General features: G+C 50.6%; 1 pseudogene; it reads right to left on the bottom strand.

The window, feature by feature from the left end:
- Positions 1 to 203: 203 nt before the first annotated feature.
- Positions 204 to 18,940, bottom strand: LOC139227990 (uncharacterized methyltransferase YdaC-like; annotated as a pseudogene).
- Between the last annotated feature and the right edge of the window lie 853 nt (positions 18,941 to 19,793).

The raw sequence follows: 19,793 nt of genomic DNA, 5'->3' as shown, positions 1-19,793 counted from the left end.
GGGCAATTAGAGGTGGGCAATAAATGCTGGCCTTGCCAGTGATCCCGGAACAAATTTAAAAAAAATGTTTAAATCTGTCTGAGATAATTGGAATATAACTGGTATAAGAGATTGTATTCCAAATTATTGTTATACATTGCTGAAGGATTACATAATAACATCAGCAAATACAAATTATTCAGGGTACATTGAGTACAACACATTCAGGGCTTGTTTGCTGCAGCAAAGATAGCTTGGAAGGTTTGTCCCTTGTCTTGCTTGTCCTCCATCTGTACATCAACAAATCCTGTGTCATGAAGAACCTCCATGTATGGCTCAGGTGGCCATTTTGTACCCTTTAACAATCCAGCAGCAACCACCCTCTTCAGAAACTCCAAGTTCATGGTGGTGACCATCAGACCACCTGTCGAATAACAGATAAATACTCAATTTTCAAATAGGTATTTGAAGAAGTTATCTCAATATCAAAAATCTTTCAATGACAAAGTAACAGCATCTTGATGAGACTATACACCCGCACCCTTCCTGAACGGTCCCTGAGGTGCCTTTGAACCTGAGGATGGTGCATCATCATTAACACCTCCTCTTCATCCAGGTCCTGGAGGACAACGGGAAATTCCAAAGGGAGTCCCACCTTGCTTGGCCACACTGGGGGCAGGAGCAGTAACAGCCAGGACTCCGGGCAAGTGAGACGTGCAGAATTTTCCCTATTTACCGAAATTAACTCAACAAAGCCTCCAACAATTAGGTGGCCAAAAGTGGTCAGCCAAAGAAATCATCCATCATAGGCAGTCCCTCGAACGAGGATGACTTGCTTCCAAACCAAAGGGGATGAGTTCATAGATGTTTCAATGAAGGACCCTGTTATGTCTTTAGATGCTCCGATAATGACTCCATGAGGCAATGTGTTGTACTTGAACTGTAGTGACCTTAGTCCTTTATGATAATTCCACAGTGAGGATCACACCTTGGCCTACCTTTTATACTAGGTCTGGCACACCTATACAAGTAACCAACAAGTCTCCCACTGAGATGCCCCCTGGTGGCACTGCTTGTAATAGTACAAGCAATAACCATGTAGAATACATGATATCACTCTCCCCCAAGCCTTGAATACAAATCGCCTTCATGCATTGACTGTGCTCTGGGCTTAGCACTATCTGGTTGACCCTTGGAGGGTCATTTCTGATAGGTCCTTACTATACAGTATAAATGCACATGCTTGAGAGAAGGTCAGTCTGTGACCTGTCCTTCATTCCTTAGCACTCAAGTGATGAAGGTAGGTGGAGCTTCCCCTTTTATACCTGAAGGTCCAGGTTTGGAGTGTCTCCCACCTAGTGGTCATTGTTCTCACAGTGGACAACTTAGGTCAGATTATACATGGGTTACAATGCTGGTTGAATACATGACATCACCTCCCCCCCCCAAAGTCTTATTGGGATCACAGGTTGAGTCTCTCTGGTGGTTTACGCTCACTTGTAGAGAGCCTGAGTTGGGGCTCCAGTTGTTGGGCGCTGGCCTGAATGTCTGCTGCTTGCGGTGCCTCAGGCCTATCCAGACTGCCCACAGTGATTGGGCTCTCCTCCCTTTGGTTCCAGTGTGCGGTCACCTGTGGTGGAGTGAACTCTATATCGTGTTCTTTCTCTGCTTCTTCTATGGGGTTGCTGAACCTCCTTTTTGTTTGATCCATGTGTTTGCGGCAGATTTGTCCATTGGTAAGTTTAACTACCAGAATACCAGAATCTTATTTCCCTCTTTGGCAATCACAGTGCCTGCGAGTCATTTGGGCCTGCAGCATAGTTGAGGACAAAAACAGGATAATTTACATCAATACATCACGCCCTCGCATTCCTGTCATGGTAGTCATATTGTGGCTGGCGCCTGCTCTCAACAATTTCTTTCATGTGGCGTGTATAAGGGACAGCCAGGTTTTGAGCGTCCTTTTCATTACCAGCTTTGCGGGTGAAACCCATGTGAGCGAGTGTGGTCGGGATCTATAGGCCAACAGGAGGCATGATAAGCGCCTTTGTAGGGAACCCCCTTGGATTCTGAGCATCCCCAGGTTGATTATCTGCACTGCTCGTTCTGCCTGGCCGTTTGAGGCCGGCTTGAACGGTGCCGTTCTGACATGGTTAATTCCATTGCCTGCCATGAAGTCCTGGAATTCAGTGCTTGTGAAGCACGGGCCATTGTCGCTGACCAAGACGTCCGGTAGACCGTGGGCGGCGAACATTGCCCGTAGACTTTCTACCGTGACAGAGGATGTGCTTGAATTTAAAATGTCACACTCGATCCATTTGGAGTAGGCATCTACGACAACCAAAAACATTTTTCCCCATGAAAGGACCTGCGTAGTCCACATGGATGCCGTGACCAAGGCTTGGCAGGCCAGGGGCTAAGGGGGGCTTCCATGGGCGCATTGCCCAGCTGGGCACACGTGTTGCACCTGCGAACACAAAGTTCCAGATCTGCATCTATCCATGACCACCAAACGTGCGACCTGGCAATTGCCTTCACCATGACAATGCCCGGGTGCTCATTGTGGAGTTCTCTGATGAACACCTCTCTGCCCATCTGGGGCATGACTATGCTGTTTCCCCATAGTAGGCAATCGGCCTGAATTGAGAGTTCATCCCTGCGCCTGTGAAATGGTTTAAATTCCTCAGGGCATGCCCTGTACGTGGCTGCCCAGTCCCCATTCAGGACACATTTCTTGACCAGAGACAATAGCGGGTCTCTATTTGTCCAGACTTTAATCTGACAGGCTGTCACGGGTGAGCCTTTGCTTCCAAAAGCTTCAACAGCCATGACCATCTCAGCAGCATGCTCGGTAGCCCCCTCAGTGGTGGCTAATGGGAGCCTGCTGAGTGCATCGGCACAGTTTTCAGTGCCCAGTCTGTGCCGAATTGTATAGTCATAGGCGGCTAACGTGAGTGCCCACCTCTGTATGCGGACCGTTGCACTTGCATTTATGGCCTTGTTGTCGGCCAAAAGGGACGTTAGGGGTTTGTGATCTGTCTCCAGCTCAAATTTCCTGCCAAACAGGTACTGGTACATTTTCTTTACCGCATATACACATGCGAGCGCCTCCTTTTCTACCATCCCGTAACCCCTTTCTGCCTGGGACAGACTCCTGGAGGCATAAGCTACCGGCTGTAACTGACGCTTGACATTGACATGCTGCAACACACAACCAACACCATAGGACGACGCATCGCACGTTAACACAAGTTTCTTACATGGGTCGTATAGTGTTAACAGAGTGTTGGAACATAACAAATTGCGTGCTCTATTAAAAGCCCTTTCCTGGCTGTCCCCCCAAACCCATTCGCGACCTTTGCGTAGGAGCACATGTAGCGGCTCTAGCAGCATGCTCAATTTGGGAAGAAAGTTACAAAAATAGTTCAGGAGCCCCAGGAACGAACGCAGCTCTGTCGTGTTATGGGGTCTGGGTGCTCTCTGGATTGCTTCTGTCTTGGACGCAGTAGGGCTGATCCCGTCTACTGCTACCCTCATCCCCAGGAATTCTACCTCTGGAGCTAGGAAGACGCACTTCGCCTTTTTCAGTCGCAGCCCTACCTGCTCCAGTCTGCATAGCACCTCCTCCAGGTTGTGGAGGTGTTCTTCAGTATCGTAACCCGTGATGAGGATGTCGTCCTGCAAAACCATCGTCTCTGGAATCGACTTGAGGAGGCTTTCCATATTTCGTTGGAAGATCGTGGCGGCCAAGCGAATCCCGAACGGACATCTGTTGTACTCAAACAACCCCTTGTGTGTCGTGATGGTGGTCAGCTTCTTCGACTCACTCGCCAGCTCCTGGGTCATGTAAGCTGAGGTCAGGTCCAATTTTGCAAAATGTTTGCCACCGGAAAACGTCGCAAAGAGATCCTCCGCTCTCGGTCGCGGATACTGGTCTTGGAGTGACACCCGATTGATGGTGGCCTTGTAATCACCACATATCCTGATCGACCCATCCGCCTTGAGCACCGGCACGATCGGGCTCGCCCAGTCACTGAATTCGACTGGCGAGATGATGCCTTCCCTCAGCAGGCGGTCCAATTCGCCTTCTATCTTTTCCCGCATCATGTACGGCACCGCTCTGGCCTTGTGGTGTACTGGCCTGGCATCCGGGTTTATGTGAATCACTACCTTGGCCCCCATGAAAGTGCCGATGCCAGATTGAAATAATGAGTCAAATTTGTCCAGGATCTGTGAGCATGATACTCGCTCCACCGAGGAAATTGCATTGACATCGCCCCATTTCCAGTTCATGACAGCAAGCCAACTCCTCCCCAGTAGTGCGGGACCGTCCCCTGGGACAATACAGAGTGGCAACCTGTTCTCCGAATCATTGTGGGTCACGACTACCGTGGCGCTGCCTAGCATCGGAATGATCTGCTTTGTGTAAGTCCGTAGCTGTGCGTCAATCGGCGATAATTTTGGCCTCCTGGCCTTGGACGCCCACAACTTTTTGAACTGTTTGATACCCATCAGGGACTGGCTGGTCTCCGTGTCTAGCTCCATTGATAGTGAGATGCGATTGAGGAATACTTTCATCATTATCGGTGGCGTCCTGGTGTATGAACTGTATACGTGCTCCACATGAACTCGCTGAACTTCAGCTTCCAGCAATTTCCCCCAGCATTCATTTCTGCAATTCCTGCAGGTATTTTGCTCATCTCTGCAAACTCCGGCTGAGTGTGTGCCTCCACGCCTCCAACATGAGCTGCTGTTTGAAACAAAAGGTCCCTTGCCAGTCGATCGTCCCTGACTGCCCCTGTGACTGTCCTTGAGTGCGCCATTAACAGGTGTTGATGGCCCCATTACTGGCCGCATTGTCCCTTGCAATGGCATGAATCGCCGTTCAACTTGCCATTGTCTCTGTCGAACTCCCCCTCTGGGTTCGACTACATGTTGGGGCATGTCCGAATGCCCTTGTCTCTGGAGAACTGTGTGCTGCTTTAACAATGTTGAATCTCTGTCCCAACCATTCCTTAACACAGTACCTCTCGTCTGTTCTGCTAGTGGCCATGCTCGCGTGGTTTAAATCCCAGTTTCTCATCGCCATTGATACGTCCTTACTATACAGTATAAATGCACATGAGGCCCATGCTTGAGAGAAGGTCAGTCTGTGACCTGTCCTTTATTCCTTAGCACTCAAGTGATGAAGGTGGGTGGAGCTTCCCCTTTTATGCCTGAAGGTCCAGGTTAGGAGTGTCTCCCACCTAGTGGTCATTGTTCTCACAGTGTACAACTTAGGTCAGATTATACATGGGTTACAATGCTGGTTGAATACATGACAATTTCCATCTTGGATGAGTAGGTGATGTTTCGTTGGCAGTGGAGGTGCTGGTGGTTTCTGTTTGTGCGTCCATGACCACTCCATTCCCTTCCCACCACCCCCCCTCGCCCCACATATAGATTATGCCGGTGGTCATTACATTTATATACATTCAAGTCCAAAAAAATTTTACATCATTACATTTGTGATACAGTTGTGAGGCAAGTACATTTGACTGGTGAGGTACATACTTGATATATACTTGGAATCAGGACTGGTGTGTGAGGACAAACTAGTACCAGAACTGCTGGATGATGTCCAGGTAGTCTAGTGGTGGCGCGGTGCCCAGTGCTGGCAGTGGGAACCCGGTTGGCTCAAGTTGCCTGCTCTCGGGGCCTTTGCCGTTGCTCCTAGCGCCGGGCAGGTTCACAGATCCCTGTGACCTCCCTGTCCTTTCCTTGCGCTCCGGGTCGCTGCTGCTCCCTGAGGAGCAGACGTCTGGCAGTGCTCAGGGAACTGCTGACTCGCTTGCCTGGGTGTTATTTGGTTTGGGATCCTGGCTGGTCCTGGTCCCATTTGGGAGAACCGTTGCGGATGACCCTTCGTTCCCGGGTGCAGCCTTGGTGGCGATAGGGTCTGGGGCTGCGCCTTAGTGCAGTTTGCTCTTTCAGGCTCGTGGTGGTTGGTGCCATCGGGTGCCTGAGAGGTGGAGCCGATCAGGGGTGGGGTATTGATACCGATGCCGTTGCCCTCCTGAGATCGCTTGCTCTGCGGCTTGTATGTATAGGCTGCTTGTGGCTACACTCCATGGTGCATAACTCTGGTCCTAGGGACGCAGGCTACTACATTGGGTAGCTCGTTGGACCTGTGTGCTCCCGATGGGTGTCTGCCCGCTGCACTGACTGTATGCAGTTGAAATCCTACATCGCACAACGTTTCATTCCTATTAGTAAATAGCCTGTGGTTCCGGTCACGATCGCGCGACTTTTCTTTGCTTATTCCATGTACACAATTCTGATCATCAATTGCACATTTTACATCTAACTCAAAGTTGCTATTACATTGAGACTTTTCTTTGCTTATTGCATGTACACAATTCTGATCATCAATTGCACATTTTACATCTAACTCACAGCTACTCTTACATTGATTGAGAATGTGGAACTGTCCCTTTAAGTGTGGTGGGTTGCAGGCCTCCTTTAAGAGAGCCTTGCTTGCTTTACCCCAATCCTCTTCTTCGTTTGGTGCCATGTGTTGCTCCATCAGCGCTGCACCTCGAGGCTTGGCCGCCGCCATTTTTTTCTTCAGCGCATCAACTCGTGGTTTGGGCGCCATCTTTCCTCCATCCACGATGTCGACTGCAGTGATCTTCTTCTCCCCGGGTTCTGTCACCGAAGCTGAGAAGTCGCCTTTGGATCCGATTTTCTTCCTCTGGAGTCCTGCCACTGGAGCCTGGAAGGTGCGTTCGGGTAGTCTCAGCTGGATCATCTCCACGCAGTCGTGCTCGGGTGCTGTGCTGGTCTGCTCTCTGGTGCTGCGTCCACCCTCAGGTGAGGGCTTGCTTTGCCTCTGAGCGCGGGGGATGTCGATCGCTGGAGGGATTAAATCTTCCCAACTCCAATGGATCGTCTCCATCCACCTTCTTCCGAGTAGCGTTAGTCCATCACCTGCAACAATCCACAGAGATAACTTGCGCACCGTGCCATTGTGGAGTACCTTTACATCCGCACTACCAACGACTGGGATAAGTTCATCGGCTGAACTGAGACCAACTTGGGTCGTTCAGCTTGATTGTCCTATAGCCTCTCAAAGGCTTCTTGATTCATTACTGACTGGCTTTCCCCCGTGTCCACTTCCATGAAGACTGGAACGCCATTTATCTCGACTTCCATCCTCAACGGGGAACGCTCGGTGGTGCAGGTAAACATGCCATACACCTCATCGTGTGGCTTAGCTGCCTCTGACTATCGTTTCATAATCCATGCTGGATTCATGGCCATCTGCACACTCTTCATAAGAACATAAGAACATAAGAAATAGGAGCAGGAGTAGGCCATTCGGCCCCTCGAGCCTGCTCCACCATTTAATAAGATCATGGCTGATCTGAAGGGTGCCATAGATTACCACTTTCATTTGTGGCTTCCAATTCCATGTCTGCTTAGGGATTCTTGTGTCAGGTATTCTCAGACTGTGACCAATACAGGGCCATCTTCTCTCTCAGACTGTTATCGTCAGTGATGGTATCTGTGCTATCTGAAGAACACTTTCACTTGTCACTTTGTTAAACCATCGGATGTTAAAGAGCTGGCCAGGCATTTACAATGGAAGCTGTTGAGCTTCTTTTGGATGGCTTTGTTGGACCGCCATGTTTCTGATCCATACTGGAGCATAGCCAATACATTAGAGTAGAAATTGGTCTTCGGCAGTAGCGCCAAACAGGCAGTATAGTATCACCACCTGTTATATGTCCCACTTGATATTCAGTTCTATTGAAGTCAATGGAACAGAGTACAACAGGCAGGGGGTATAACGGGTGGCCTATTCGATACTGCCCTAAAGCCAGAATGTCTCCACTGTAGTAGATTGACCTCTATTTTTGCCCACAATTTCCATGCTGATCTTGCTGACAAATGCATTGGTTTATCCACTCTCCCATCCTGTGACAGTTGGAACTGGTGCTCTTCACTCTCGTCCTGTGACAGTTGGAACTGGTGCTCTTCACTCTCGTCCTGTGACAGTTGGAACTGGTGCTCTCCACTCTCCCATCCTGTGACAGTTGGAACTGGTGCTCTTCACTCTCGTCCTGTGACAGTTGGAACTGGTGCTCTTCACTCTCGTCCTGTGACAGTTGGAACTGGTGCTCTCCACTCTCCCATCCTGTGACAGTTGGAACTGGTGCTCTTCACTCTCGTCCTGTGACAGTTGGAACTGGTGCTCTTCACTCTCGTCCTGTGACAGTTGGAACTGGTGCTCTCCACTCTCCCGTCCTGTGACAGTTTGAACTGGTGCTCTCCACTCTCCCATCCTGTGACGGTTGGAGCTGGTGCTCTCCACTCTCCCGTCCTGTGACAGTTGGAGCTGGTGCTCTCCACTCTCCCGTCCTGTGATAGTTTGAACTGGTGCTCTCCACTCTCCCGTCCTGCGACAGTTTGAACTGGTGCTCTCCACTCTCCCATCCTGCGACAGTTGGAACTGATGCTCTCCACTCTCCCGTCCTGCGACAGTTGGAACTGGTGCTCTCCACTCTCTCTCCTGTGACAGTTTGAACTGATGCTCTCCACTCTCCCATCCTGTGACAGTTGGAATTGGTGCTCTCCACTCTCCCATCCTGTGACAGTTTGAACTGATGCTCCCCACTCTCCCATCCTGTGACAGTTGGAACTGGTGCTCTCCACTCTCCCATCCTGTGACAGTTTGAACTGATGCTCTCCACTCTCCCATCCTGTGACAGTTTGAACTGATGCTCTCCACTCTCCCGTCCTGTGACAGTTTGAACTGATGCTCTCCACTCTCCCATCCTGTGACATTTTGAACTGGTCCTCTCCACTCTCTGTCCTGTGATAGTTTGAACTGGTGCTCTCCACTCTCCCATCCTGTGACAGTTTGAACTGATGCTCTCCACTCTCCCATCCTGTGACAGTTTGAACTGATGCTCTCCACTCTCCCATCCTGTGACAGTTTGAACTGATGCTCTCCACTCTCCCATCCTGTGATAGTTGGAACTGGTGCTCTCCACTCTCTCAGTGAATCATATTTCTCCTACACATTCGCTGGAGGTGGCCCTTTGTGCTGCAGCCTTTACATACATAGTCTTTAAAACGACACTGGTGAGCCCTGTGATTCCCTCCGCACTGCCAGCATGGAGCTACTCGGTTAGCCCCCTCGGCGGACTCTGAGTTATGAGATTCGGGGGCCTGTTCTCTCTTCCCTGAGAAGGTTCACGTTCTACAGTCCAGCCTTTAAAAGGCGCCACTCTGTTCACAGTACTTGGCGGGTTTGAGTCCTGAGGATGAGTCATCTGCCTAGAGCCGCAGGTCGAGGTCATGAATGCGTGGCTCACGGAGATGGCCTTCTGCAGTGTTACTGTGGCATCCGCAGACAGTAGCTTATGAAGAAGGCCCTCGTGGCCAATTCCAATGACAAAGATATCCTGCAGCGCTTCGGTGAGGTGGTTGCTGAAATCACACGGTACCGCCAGCCTCCTGAGGTCTGCAGCATATTTTGTGATTTCCTGGCCTTCGGGCCGTCGGTGGGTGTAAAACCAGTGTCTGGCTGTGAGGATACTCTCTTTGGGCTTGAGTTGTTCTTGGATCAGCATTACAACCTCCTCGTATGTCTTGATCGTTGTCTTCGCTGGTGCCAGCAAGTCCCTGATGAGGCCACAACTGGTTAGCAGGATAGCTCTGTGCTTATCAGCCAGTGTGGCCGGATTGTCACCTGCCAAGTCGTTTGCTATGAAGAAATGATCGAGCCTCTCCACAAAGGCTTCCCAATCATCACCATCGGCAAACTGCTGCAATGTCCGAAGTTAGCCATTTTCACGTGAAGGTCTGTGATCTCATCGCCAATTGTTATGTCTTTAGATGCTCTAACAATGACTCCACAAGGCAATGTGTTGTACTTGAACTGTAGTGACCTTAGTCCTTTGTTGATAACTCCAGAGTGAGGAAGATCACCTCGTGGCCTGCCTTTTATACTAGGCCTGGCAAGTTTCCTACAAGTTTCCCACTGAGGTGCCCCTTGATGGCACTGCTTGTAATGTAGGATACATGACAGACCCAATATTCCAGTCCTGAACTTCAGAGGTGGAAGATGCCTGTGCGTGGATTTTTTTAACGTGTGGTGACCATTGCACATCAGCCACCACACGGGCTTGACAGAGCTAGGCCTTTATCCAGTGGCAAGGTTTAACCAGGACTACTGGAGACCTGCTCTGCTGCATGGACCTAGTGCACACACATATTGCAGTGTGGGCTGGCCCATGCTGCCCTGGGCCCTCGGCTCTTCTGGGCTCCGTACCCTCATTTGGCGCACCTCTGCTACGACCTTCCCACTCCTCCGCTGTGCCTGGGCTCCGCCAATGTTCCAGCCCACGCTCTAACCGGCGACCTGGGCCTTGATGATGTCACCACTCGCCCACCTCAAAGTCGTTGCACCCTTGGGACGACTCGCGCTGAAGCTGTAGTGGCCGCGCTCCAGCTCTTTATACTCCCGACTTGCGGTGGTGTCCTCTCGCAGGTCGGGGTGGCCCACGATGTTCAAAGTCCCCCTTGGCAAGTGAGCTTTAAATCTAGCTTCACAGCAGGCCAGGCCAACGTCAAAAAGTTGTGCCCATTCTGTATGGACACGCAGCTCGCTGTGAGCAGACCTTCACCTGAAACTGGAAAATCCCATCATGTACAAACCAGGGTTTGGCCGGTCTACAGCAAGGGAAACTTTTAACTGGGAAATACCTAGTGATCCGATTTTTCTTCGAACCACACTCATTGTTAGCTAGGTTCTGCAGTCTGTTTCCGAACCTTAGAGAATGTATCTGATACGTCCTTACTACACAGTATAAATGCACACAAGGCCCATGCTTGAGAGAAGGTCAGTCTGTGACCTGTCCTTTATTCCTTAGCACTCAAGTGATGAAGGTGGGTGGAGCTTCCCCTTTTATACCTGAAGGTCCAGGTTAGGAGTGTCTCCCACCTAGTGGTCAGTGTTCTCACGGTGTACAACTTGGGTCAGTTTATACATGGGTTACAATGCTGGTTGAATACATGACATCACCTCCCCCCCCAAAGTCTTATTGGGATCACAGGTTGAGTCTCTCTGGTGGTTTACGCTCCCTTGTAGAGCGCCTGAGTTGGGGCTCCGGTTGTTGGGCGCTGGCCTGAGTGTCTGCTGTTTGCAGTGCCTCAGGCCTGTCCGGACTGCTCACAGTGACTGGGCTCTCCTCCCTTTGGTTCCGGTGTTCGGTCACCTGTGGTGGAGTGAACTCTATATCGTGTTCTTCCTCTGCTTCTTCTATGGGGTTGCTGAACCTCCTTTTTGTTTGATCCACATGTTTGCGGCAGATTTGTCCATTGGTAAGTTTAACTACCAGAATCCTATTTCCCTCTTTGGCAACCACAGTGCCTGCGAGCCATTTGGGCCCTGCAGCGTAGTTGAGGACAAAAACAGGATCATTTACATCAATACATCGCGCCCTCGCATTCCTGTCATGGTAGTGATATTGTGACTGGCGCCTGCTCTCAACAATTTCTTTCATGGTGGGGTGTATAAGGGATAATCGGGTTTTGAGCGTCCTTTTCATTAGTAGCTCTGCGGGTGGAACTCCTGTGAGCGAGTGTGGTCGGGATCTATAGGCCAACAGGAGGCGTGATAAGCGGGTTTGTAGGGAACCCCCTTGGAATCTGAGCATCCCCAGGTTGATTATCTGCACTGCTCGTTCTGCCTGGCCGTTTGAAGCCGGCTTGAACGGTGCCGTTCTAACATGGTTAATTCCATTGCCTGCCATGAAGTCCTGGAATTCAGTACTTGTGAAGCACGGGCCATTGTTGCTGACCAAGATGTCCGGTAGACCGTGGGCGGCGAACATTGCCCGTAGACTTTCTACCGTGACAGAGGATGTGCTTGAATTTAAAATGTCACACTCGATCCATTTGGAGTAGGCGTCTACTACAACCAAAAACATTTTCCCCATGAAAGGACCTGCGTAGTCCACATGGATGCGTGACCAAGGCTTGGCGGGCCATGGCCAGGGGCTAAGGGGGGCTTCCCTGGGCGCATGGCCCAGCTGGGCACACGTGTTGCACCTGCGAACACAAAGTTCCAGATCTGCGTCTATCCCTGGCCACCAAACGTGTGACCTGGCAATTGCCTTCACCATGACAATGCCTGGGTGCTCATTGTGGAGTTCTCTGATGAATACCTCTCTGCCCATCTGGGGCATGAATACGCTGTTTCCCCACAGTAGGCAATCGGCCTGAATCGAGAGTTCATCCCTGCGCCTGTGAAATGGTTTAAATTCCCCAGGGCATGCCCTGTACGTCGCTGCCCAGTCCCCATTCAGGACACATTTCTTGACTAGAGACAATAGCGGGTCTCTATTTGTCCAGACTTTAATCTGACAGGCTGTCACGGGTGAGCCTTCGCTTCCGAAAGCTTCAACAGCCATGACCATCTCAGCAGCATGCTCGGTAGCCCCCTCAGTGGTGGCTAGTGGGAGCCTGCTGAGTGCATCGGCGCAGTTTTCAGTGCCCAGTCTGTGCCGAATTGTATAGTCATAGGCGGCTAACGTGAGTGCCCACCTCTGTATGCGGACCGATGCATTTGCATTTATGGCCTTGTTGTTGGCCAAAAGGGACGTTAGGAGTTTGTGATCTGTCTCCAGCTCAAATTTCCTGCCAAACAGGTACTGGTGCATTTTCTTTACCGCATATACACATGCGAGCGCCTCTTTTTCTACCATCCCGTAACCCCTTTCTGCCTGGGACAGACTCCTGGAGGCATAAGCTGTAACTGACGCTTGACATTGACATGCTGCAACACACACCCAACACCATAGGACGACGCATCGCACATTAACACAAGTTTCTTACATGGGACGTATAGTGTTAACAGAGTGTTGGAACATAACAAATTGCGTGCTCTATTAAAAGCCCTTTCCTGGCTGTCCCCCCAGACCCATTCGCGACCTTTGCGTAGGAGCACACGTAGCGGCTCTAGCAGCGTGCTCAATTTGGGAAGAAAGTTACCAAAATAGTTCAGGAGCCCCAGGAACGAACGCAGCTCCGTCGTGTTACGGGGTCTGGGTGCTCTCTGGATCGCTTCCGTCTTGGATGCAGTAGGGCTGATCCCATCTGCTGCTACCCGCATCCCCAGGAATTCTACCTCTGGAGCTAGGAAGACGCACTTCGTCTTTTTCAGTCGCAGACCTACCCGGTCCAGTCTGCGCAGCACCTCCTCCAGGTTGTGGAGGTGTTCTTCAGTATCGTAACCCGTAATGAGGATGTCGTCCTGAAAAACCACCGTCCCTGGAATCGACTTGAGGAGGCTTTCCATATTTCGTTGGAAAATCGCAGCGGCTGAGTGAATCCCGAACGGACATCTGTTGTACTCAAACAACCCCTTGTGTGTCGTGATGGTGGTCAGCTTCTTCGACTCACTCGCCAGCTCCTGGGTCATGTAAGCTGAGGTCAGGTCCAATTTTGAAAAAAGTTTGCCACCGGATAACGTCGCAAAGAGGTCCTCCGCTCTCGGTAGCGGGTACTGGTCTTGGAGTGACACCCGATTGATGGTGGCCTTGTAATCGCCACATATCCTGACCGACCCATCCGCCTTGAGCACCGGCATGATCGGGCTCGCCCAGTCACTGAATTCGACTGGCGAGATGATGCCTTCCCTCAACAGGCGGTCCAATTCGCCTTCTATCTTTTCCCGCATCACGTACGGCACCGCTCTGCCGTGTGGTGTACTGGCCTGGCATCCGGGTTTATGTGAATCACTACCTTGGCCCCCATGAAAGTGCCAATGCCGGGTTGAAATAATGAGTCAAATTTGTCCAGGATCTGTGAGCATGATACTCGCTCCACAGAGGAAATTGCATTGACATCGCCCCATTTCCAGTTCATGACAGCAAGCCAACTCCTCCCCAGTAGTGCGGGACCGTCCCCTGGGACAATCCAGAGTGGCAACCTGTTCTCCGAATCATTGTGGGTCATGACTACCGTGGCGCTGCCTAGCACCGGAATAATCTGCTTTGTTTAAGTCCGTAGCTGTGCGTCAATCGGCGATAATTTTGGCCTCCTGGTCTTGGATGCCCACAACTTTTCGAACTGTTTGATACCCATCAGGGACTGGCTGGCACCCGTGTCTAACTCCATTGATACTGGGATGCCATTGAGGAGCACTTTCATCATTATCGGTGGCATCCTGGTGTATGAACTGTATACATGCTCCACATGAACTCGCTGAACTTCAGCTTCCAGCGATTTCCCCCAGTGTCCTTTTCTGCAATTTCTGCAGGTATTTTGCTCATCTCTGCAAACTCCGGCTGAATGTATGCCTCCACGCCTCCAGCATGAGTTGCGGTTTGAAACAAAAGGTCCCTTGCCAGTCGATCGTCCCTGACTGCCCCTGTTATTGTCCTTGAGTGCACCATTAACAGGTGTTGATGGCCCCATTACTGGCCGCATTGTCCCTTGCAATGGTGTGAATCGCTGTTCAGCTTGCCATTGTCTCTGTCGAACTCCCCCTCTGGGTTCGACTACATGTTGGGGCATGCCTGACTGCCCTTGTCTGCCTGGAGAACTGTGTGCTGTTTTAACAATGTTGAATCTCTGTCCCAACCATTCCTTAACACAGTACCTCTCGTCTGTTCTGCTATTGGCCATGCTCGCGTGGTTTAAATCCCAGTTTCTTGTCGCCATTGATACGTCCTTACTACACAGTATAAATGCACACGAGGCCCCTGCTTGAGAGAAGGTTAGTCTGTGACCTGTCCTTTATTCCTTAGCGCTCAAGTGATGAAGGTGGGTGGAGCTTCCCCTTTTATACCTGAAGGTCCAGGTTAGGAGTGTCTCCCACCTAGTGGCCAGTGTTCTCACGGTGTACAACTTGGGTCAGTTTATACATGGGTTACAATGCTGGTTGTATACATGACAGTATCATTGTGAGAGAGATGAATTAACATCTTCATTCAGAATAACATCATTGCCCTCTGCTGGAATTTGGTTTTACAGACCATCACTTGCAGTGACCATTTGACACTAGAGTCCCAATGATCAGTGGGCTTTTGGTGACTTTCCAGCACAGCTTGTGGGCCAGCGGTCGAGGAGCAGGTTTGCTTCTCCCAGTCCCTCAAGCAAACCTGCTCCTCTCCCCGTGATTGGACACCCTTCCCCGTGACCTCCACCAACTCCCCACTCATCTCCCCCCGCCGCCCAGTAACCCCCCACCGACCTCCACCAACTCCCCACTCATCTCCCCCCGCCGTCCAGTAACCCCCCCCGACCTCCACCAACTCCCTACTCATCTCCCCCCGCCATCCAGTAACCCCCCGCTAACGTCCACCAACTCCCCACTCGTCTCCCCCCGTCCAGTAACCCACCTAAACTCCACCAACTCCCCACTCATTTCTGCCCGCCGTCCAGTAACCCCCCTAACCTCCACCAACTCCCCACTCATTTCCTCCCCCACCCCCATCCAGTAACCCCCTCACCTCCACCAACTCCCCACTCATTTCCTCCCCCCCGTCCAGTAACCCCCTAACCTCCACCAACTCCTCACTTATCTCCTCCCCGTCCAGTAACCCCCATAACCTCCACCAACTCCCCACTTATCTCCCCCCCATCCAGTAACCCCGATAACCTCCACCAACTCCCCACTTATCTCCCCCCTCTGTCCAGTAACCCCCCCGACCTCTAATCTCCCCCCGACCTCTAATACCATGCCCCCCTGATCTCCACCATCTCCTCCGACCTCTAATCCCAAACCCCGACCTCCACCATCTCCCCACCGGCCTCTTCCAACCTCCAATTTCCCCTGCCCTCTCCCCGACCTCCAGCCCCAAACTCTGCAATTTCCCCTTGACCTCCGCAATCTCCCCCCCCGACCGCCACTATATTGCCCCCCCGCCCCCCGACCCCTACGATCTCCTTCTGGCCTCCAATCTCCCAAACCCCACAACCTTCCATCCACGATCTCCCCCTGATTCTCCCTCTCCTCCGCTCCCCGGCTGTGCCATACCAGCACAGTCCTTCCCGTGCGACAGCTGACCAGTCTCTCAATCTGGCTAGCAGCTGGCCGGGAAATGGGGAAAATAAATGTAAATGAGGTCCTGCCGTCGTTACCCATTTCAACCTCCCCACCAATATCAGGGCCTTAGTGTCTGTGTTGCTCCACTTACACTGTGCAGCTTTGGCCTCATTTGCTCGGAATCTGTAGGCCTTCTGATTCTGCACATGCTCTATGTGCTGGCTATGAAGTCGGCCTATACTGTGGTGTACTTCGAGTGTTCAAGATTGTACTACCGGCCCTGGCAATTAAGTTAGCATCTGTAAAGAGCTAAGACAGGTTAATATTGCAGGTAGGGCTATACCAAAATATTAACTGGTCCCTTCTCTTTGCAGGTGCTGACTGACCTGCTGTGTATTTTCTGCATTTTCTGTATTTGTTTAAAATGATGAACCAATTAGAATCCAGATCAGAAACACAGATGTGATCATAAAGCTGCAAATGTTGAGCATGCAGCACAGCTCGCTGCTTTAGAGTAATATTTTTATGTTTGTCATATCTACTGTTTACATCACTGTATTGCTGTTTGTCAACTAATGAAATCTGTTCTGTTCGAATGTCTGATGCATGGTTCATGATCAATGTGGAGAAGCTGCAGCTAAAGCTAAGAGGGTACTCGGTTGTATTAATTGAACCATTCAGTGTAAATCAAAGGACACCATTCTGTCATTACACAGGTCACTGGTCAGACCACATCAGCAGTACTTTGGTTCCCCCACATGGTAAGTGATATGGTGGCCTTGGAAAAATCCAGAGGAGAGCGACAAGAATGATTCCTAGCTTAGAGAACCGAAGGGCTGAATTTTTGGCTCGTTTGCACCTCTGCTTGTGCCCGGAGGGGCGGTCAATGGTGTTTCTAGGCGTAATGCCGGCATCCAGCTTTTAGTGCCCGGCCGGCCAATTCGGCTCATGGTTTGAGGTGGTGCAAAAACTTACCGCCCCGTCCTCTAATTTCACTGAATCCATGACGTCAATCGTCGTGCAACGAACCACTAGCGCCCCAGATGGAAAATTCGGCTCATGCCTCATTAAACGCCCGCCCCAGGAAACGTCTGAAAAACCAGGCATTCCCAGGGTGCAGCAGGTGGTATTGGTGGCTTATTTAAATGTAGGGATGAGGATCCTACATCGCAGGTCACATTGACTGCAAAGATTGCGCACAGCACACTGCGTGAAGCTCCGACTTGCAAACAGCACTTTTATCTGCCATTACAGTGTCCTTACAATGTCAGTGAGAGAATTTAATGGGGGTATTACTAGTTCGACAATATATCATGCTCCAAACTATTACCAGGCAGCGTCAAGCTAGAAGAGCGGCTCTTGGCCATGTCGGACCACGGATGAGGAGAGGCCGAAGACGTTGGGGGAGAAGGGCTTACCCCCCCACGGGTTTACAGGCACCAACGCTCATACCTCGAGTTCTCTGAGGAGCAGTGTGTGAGAAGGCTGCGCTTCCGAAAGGAAGTGCTAACAGAGATATGCCATTTCCTACAGGCAGATCGATGCCTGGACCGCTCTGGAATACTCCCCTCCACAGGTATCTGAATTAATTGTGGTGTGCTGCATGTTTCAAAACTAGGCCACCATGAGAGGCCAGGCATTGCCAGTGGGGATTGCAGGCCCACGTCAGGAGGACGAGGATGCCGAAATCGCTCCAAAATCTCAAAAGCCGAAAATCCAACCCCATATAATATTGAATCTCAGCGACTCAGAAAGGCTCAAAGATCTTGGTTTATTTACTTTGGAGTAGCGTAGACTTTGAAGCAATCTGATAGAGATCTATAAAATAATTAAAGGGCTGAACAGTGTCCCTATTGATAGATTATTCCAGTTTGACAGATTGGTGGGAACTGGGGACAGGAGTTTGAACAATGTAAGGGTAGAACAGGCTGGATGTGAGCCGTTTCTTCACTTCCCAGAGAGGACTGAGCCTCTGGAATACATTGCCAGCTGGGCTGGTGGGTGCTGACTCTGCCTTCGAGAGGGATTAGATCAGTTCTTGATTGGGGCAGAGATCACATCATTTATAAATAACACATTGTTCGCGTGATCTCCTGGATTGCTTTTGAGTCGAAGAAGAATTTTCTAGAGTATTTTTTCTCCTATTGGCCCTGTTTTTTTCCTGTTTTTTTTCCTTTTCCAGGAAAATCTATGGCTGCTGGTGAAGGAGGGCAGAGGGACATGCGGTTGTGGTAGGAAGTGTCCATTAATGATATACACAGTGCACTGTATAGCTGTTTTAGTACATCTAAATGCTAATTTACTCAGTACTCAATTACCAGGATAATCAGCGATGCGTCAGTCAAATGGTTGTGTGTCTGGGACTTTAAGACACAGTTTTAACAAACAGCAGAATTGAGTTATGTTCCCATCATTCAAATCCCTACATCTCCATTTGGGCTTCTCTTAACCCTCAGGATTCATACTAATTAAAGAGCTCCAGCACTGTACCTGGTTTCATGACTCTGTAGATCTCTTTGCTCCCAGCTCGAAGGTCAGGCCAGTAATAGTAACAGTTGCAGTGATACACTTTGTCCACCACACTGTCTTCCAGAGGGATCTGCTCCACACTGCCCAGAAACAGTGTCACCTTCCCTGCCTGAATTTCAGCCTGCAGCCTCCTGCTGCCTATATTATGCATATACTCGGAGTAATCCAGGCCATACAGTTTCCCTCTGGGGTGTGTGAGGCGTTTGGCAGCAACCCTAGACCTGATCCAAATCCCACTTCCAGCACCACACTCTCAGGCTGAATGTCATACAGTTTGACAGTATTCGTCTCCAGGAATCTGTTCCTCTTCTCCAAGAATCTTTTCGCTAACCATCCCTTGGTCGGCTTCCTCAGCTGCTGTGTGAGGCGTTCAAGAAATATATCCATACTTCAGCGGTTCAAAAATGCTCCTGTAGCTATTGCACCATTGTTTAGAATGATAGAATCATAGATTTATTGACAACATTGCTGGCAATACAGAAGGGAAGTGTCAACCAAGCACAAATTAACACATGAAAATCAACCTATCAATTGAGTTGGGACGATGACCATTAAATTAAGCTGGGACATAATGGGGCCAAATTTGGTCGCTACCCATTTCCCGGCGGTCCCCGGGCGGGAACTTCATTTTTGCCGCCCGCTACCGCTGGGTCCTGTACGAAGCCATTTTTGGCTCCGTTGTGTGGGCGGGGGCGGCAGTCGCGGGCGGGAGCAGGAGTGTCCGGCCGGCGTCACTATTGTGCGTCAGTTGGAGGCCTCTCCACTCGGGGATCTTCGGAGGACCTCCACTGCGCATGTGCGAGACTGCGCGTATTTTTTTTATTGTAGTTTTCTTCTGCCGACGTGAGGTCATTTTGTGGCTGTTGGAGGCTGATTGGTAAACTGTGCATGCTCATAAAAGCAGACCTCTTTATTCCACCTGTGAGTGTGAGAGGGGAGAGAAGAGAGTTGGAGCCTGGGGAGCAGAGAGGTGGCATTGGAGAAGGGGCATTCTGAGTTGCAGAGGGGGCAGTGTGAGAAATTTAAACCCACAAACTCTTCAGCAGCCATTCCTCTCATCATTGTGGATGAGTGGCCAGAAATCTTCAATGAAGACTGGCAAAACCAGGCCCAGAGCTCCGTGGTTCAATGAATTGGAGCTCTGGACCTGGTATTGCCAATCTTCAAGGAATTGGAGGAGCTAGTGACGGAGGTGGAACGCAGGTACAACGACCTCACCCAGGGTGGTCGTGGCAAGCCT

Source organism: Pristiophorus japonicus, chromosome 17 (assembly GCF_044704955.1).
Source record: "Pristiophorus japonicus isolate sPriJap1 chromosome 17, sPriJap1.hap1, whole genome shotgun sequence".
Taxonomy (NCBI): domain Eukaryota; kingdom Metazoa; phylum Chordata; class Chondrichthyes; family Pristiophoridae; genus Pristiophorus; species Pristiophorus japonicus.
This window is presented reverse-complemented; position numbering and strand designations above follow the sequence as displayed.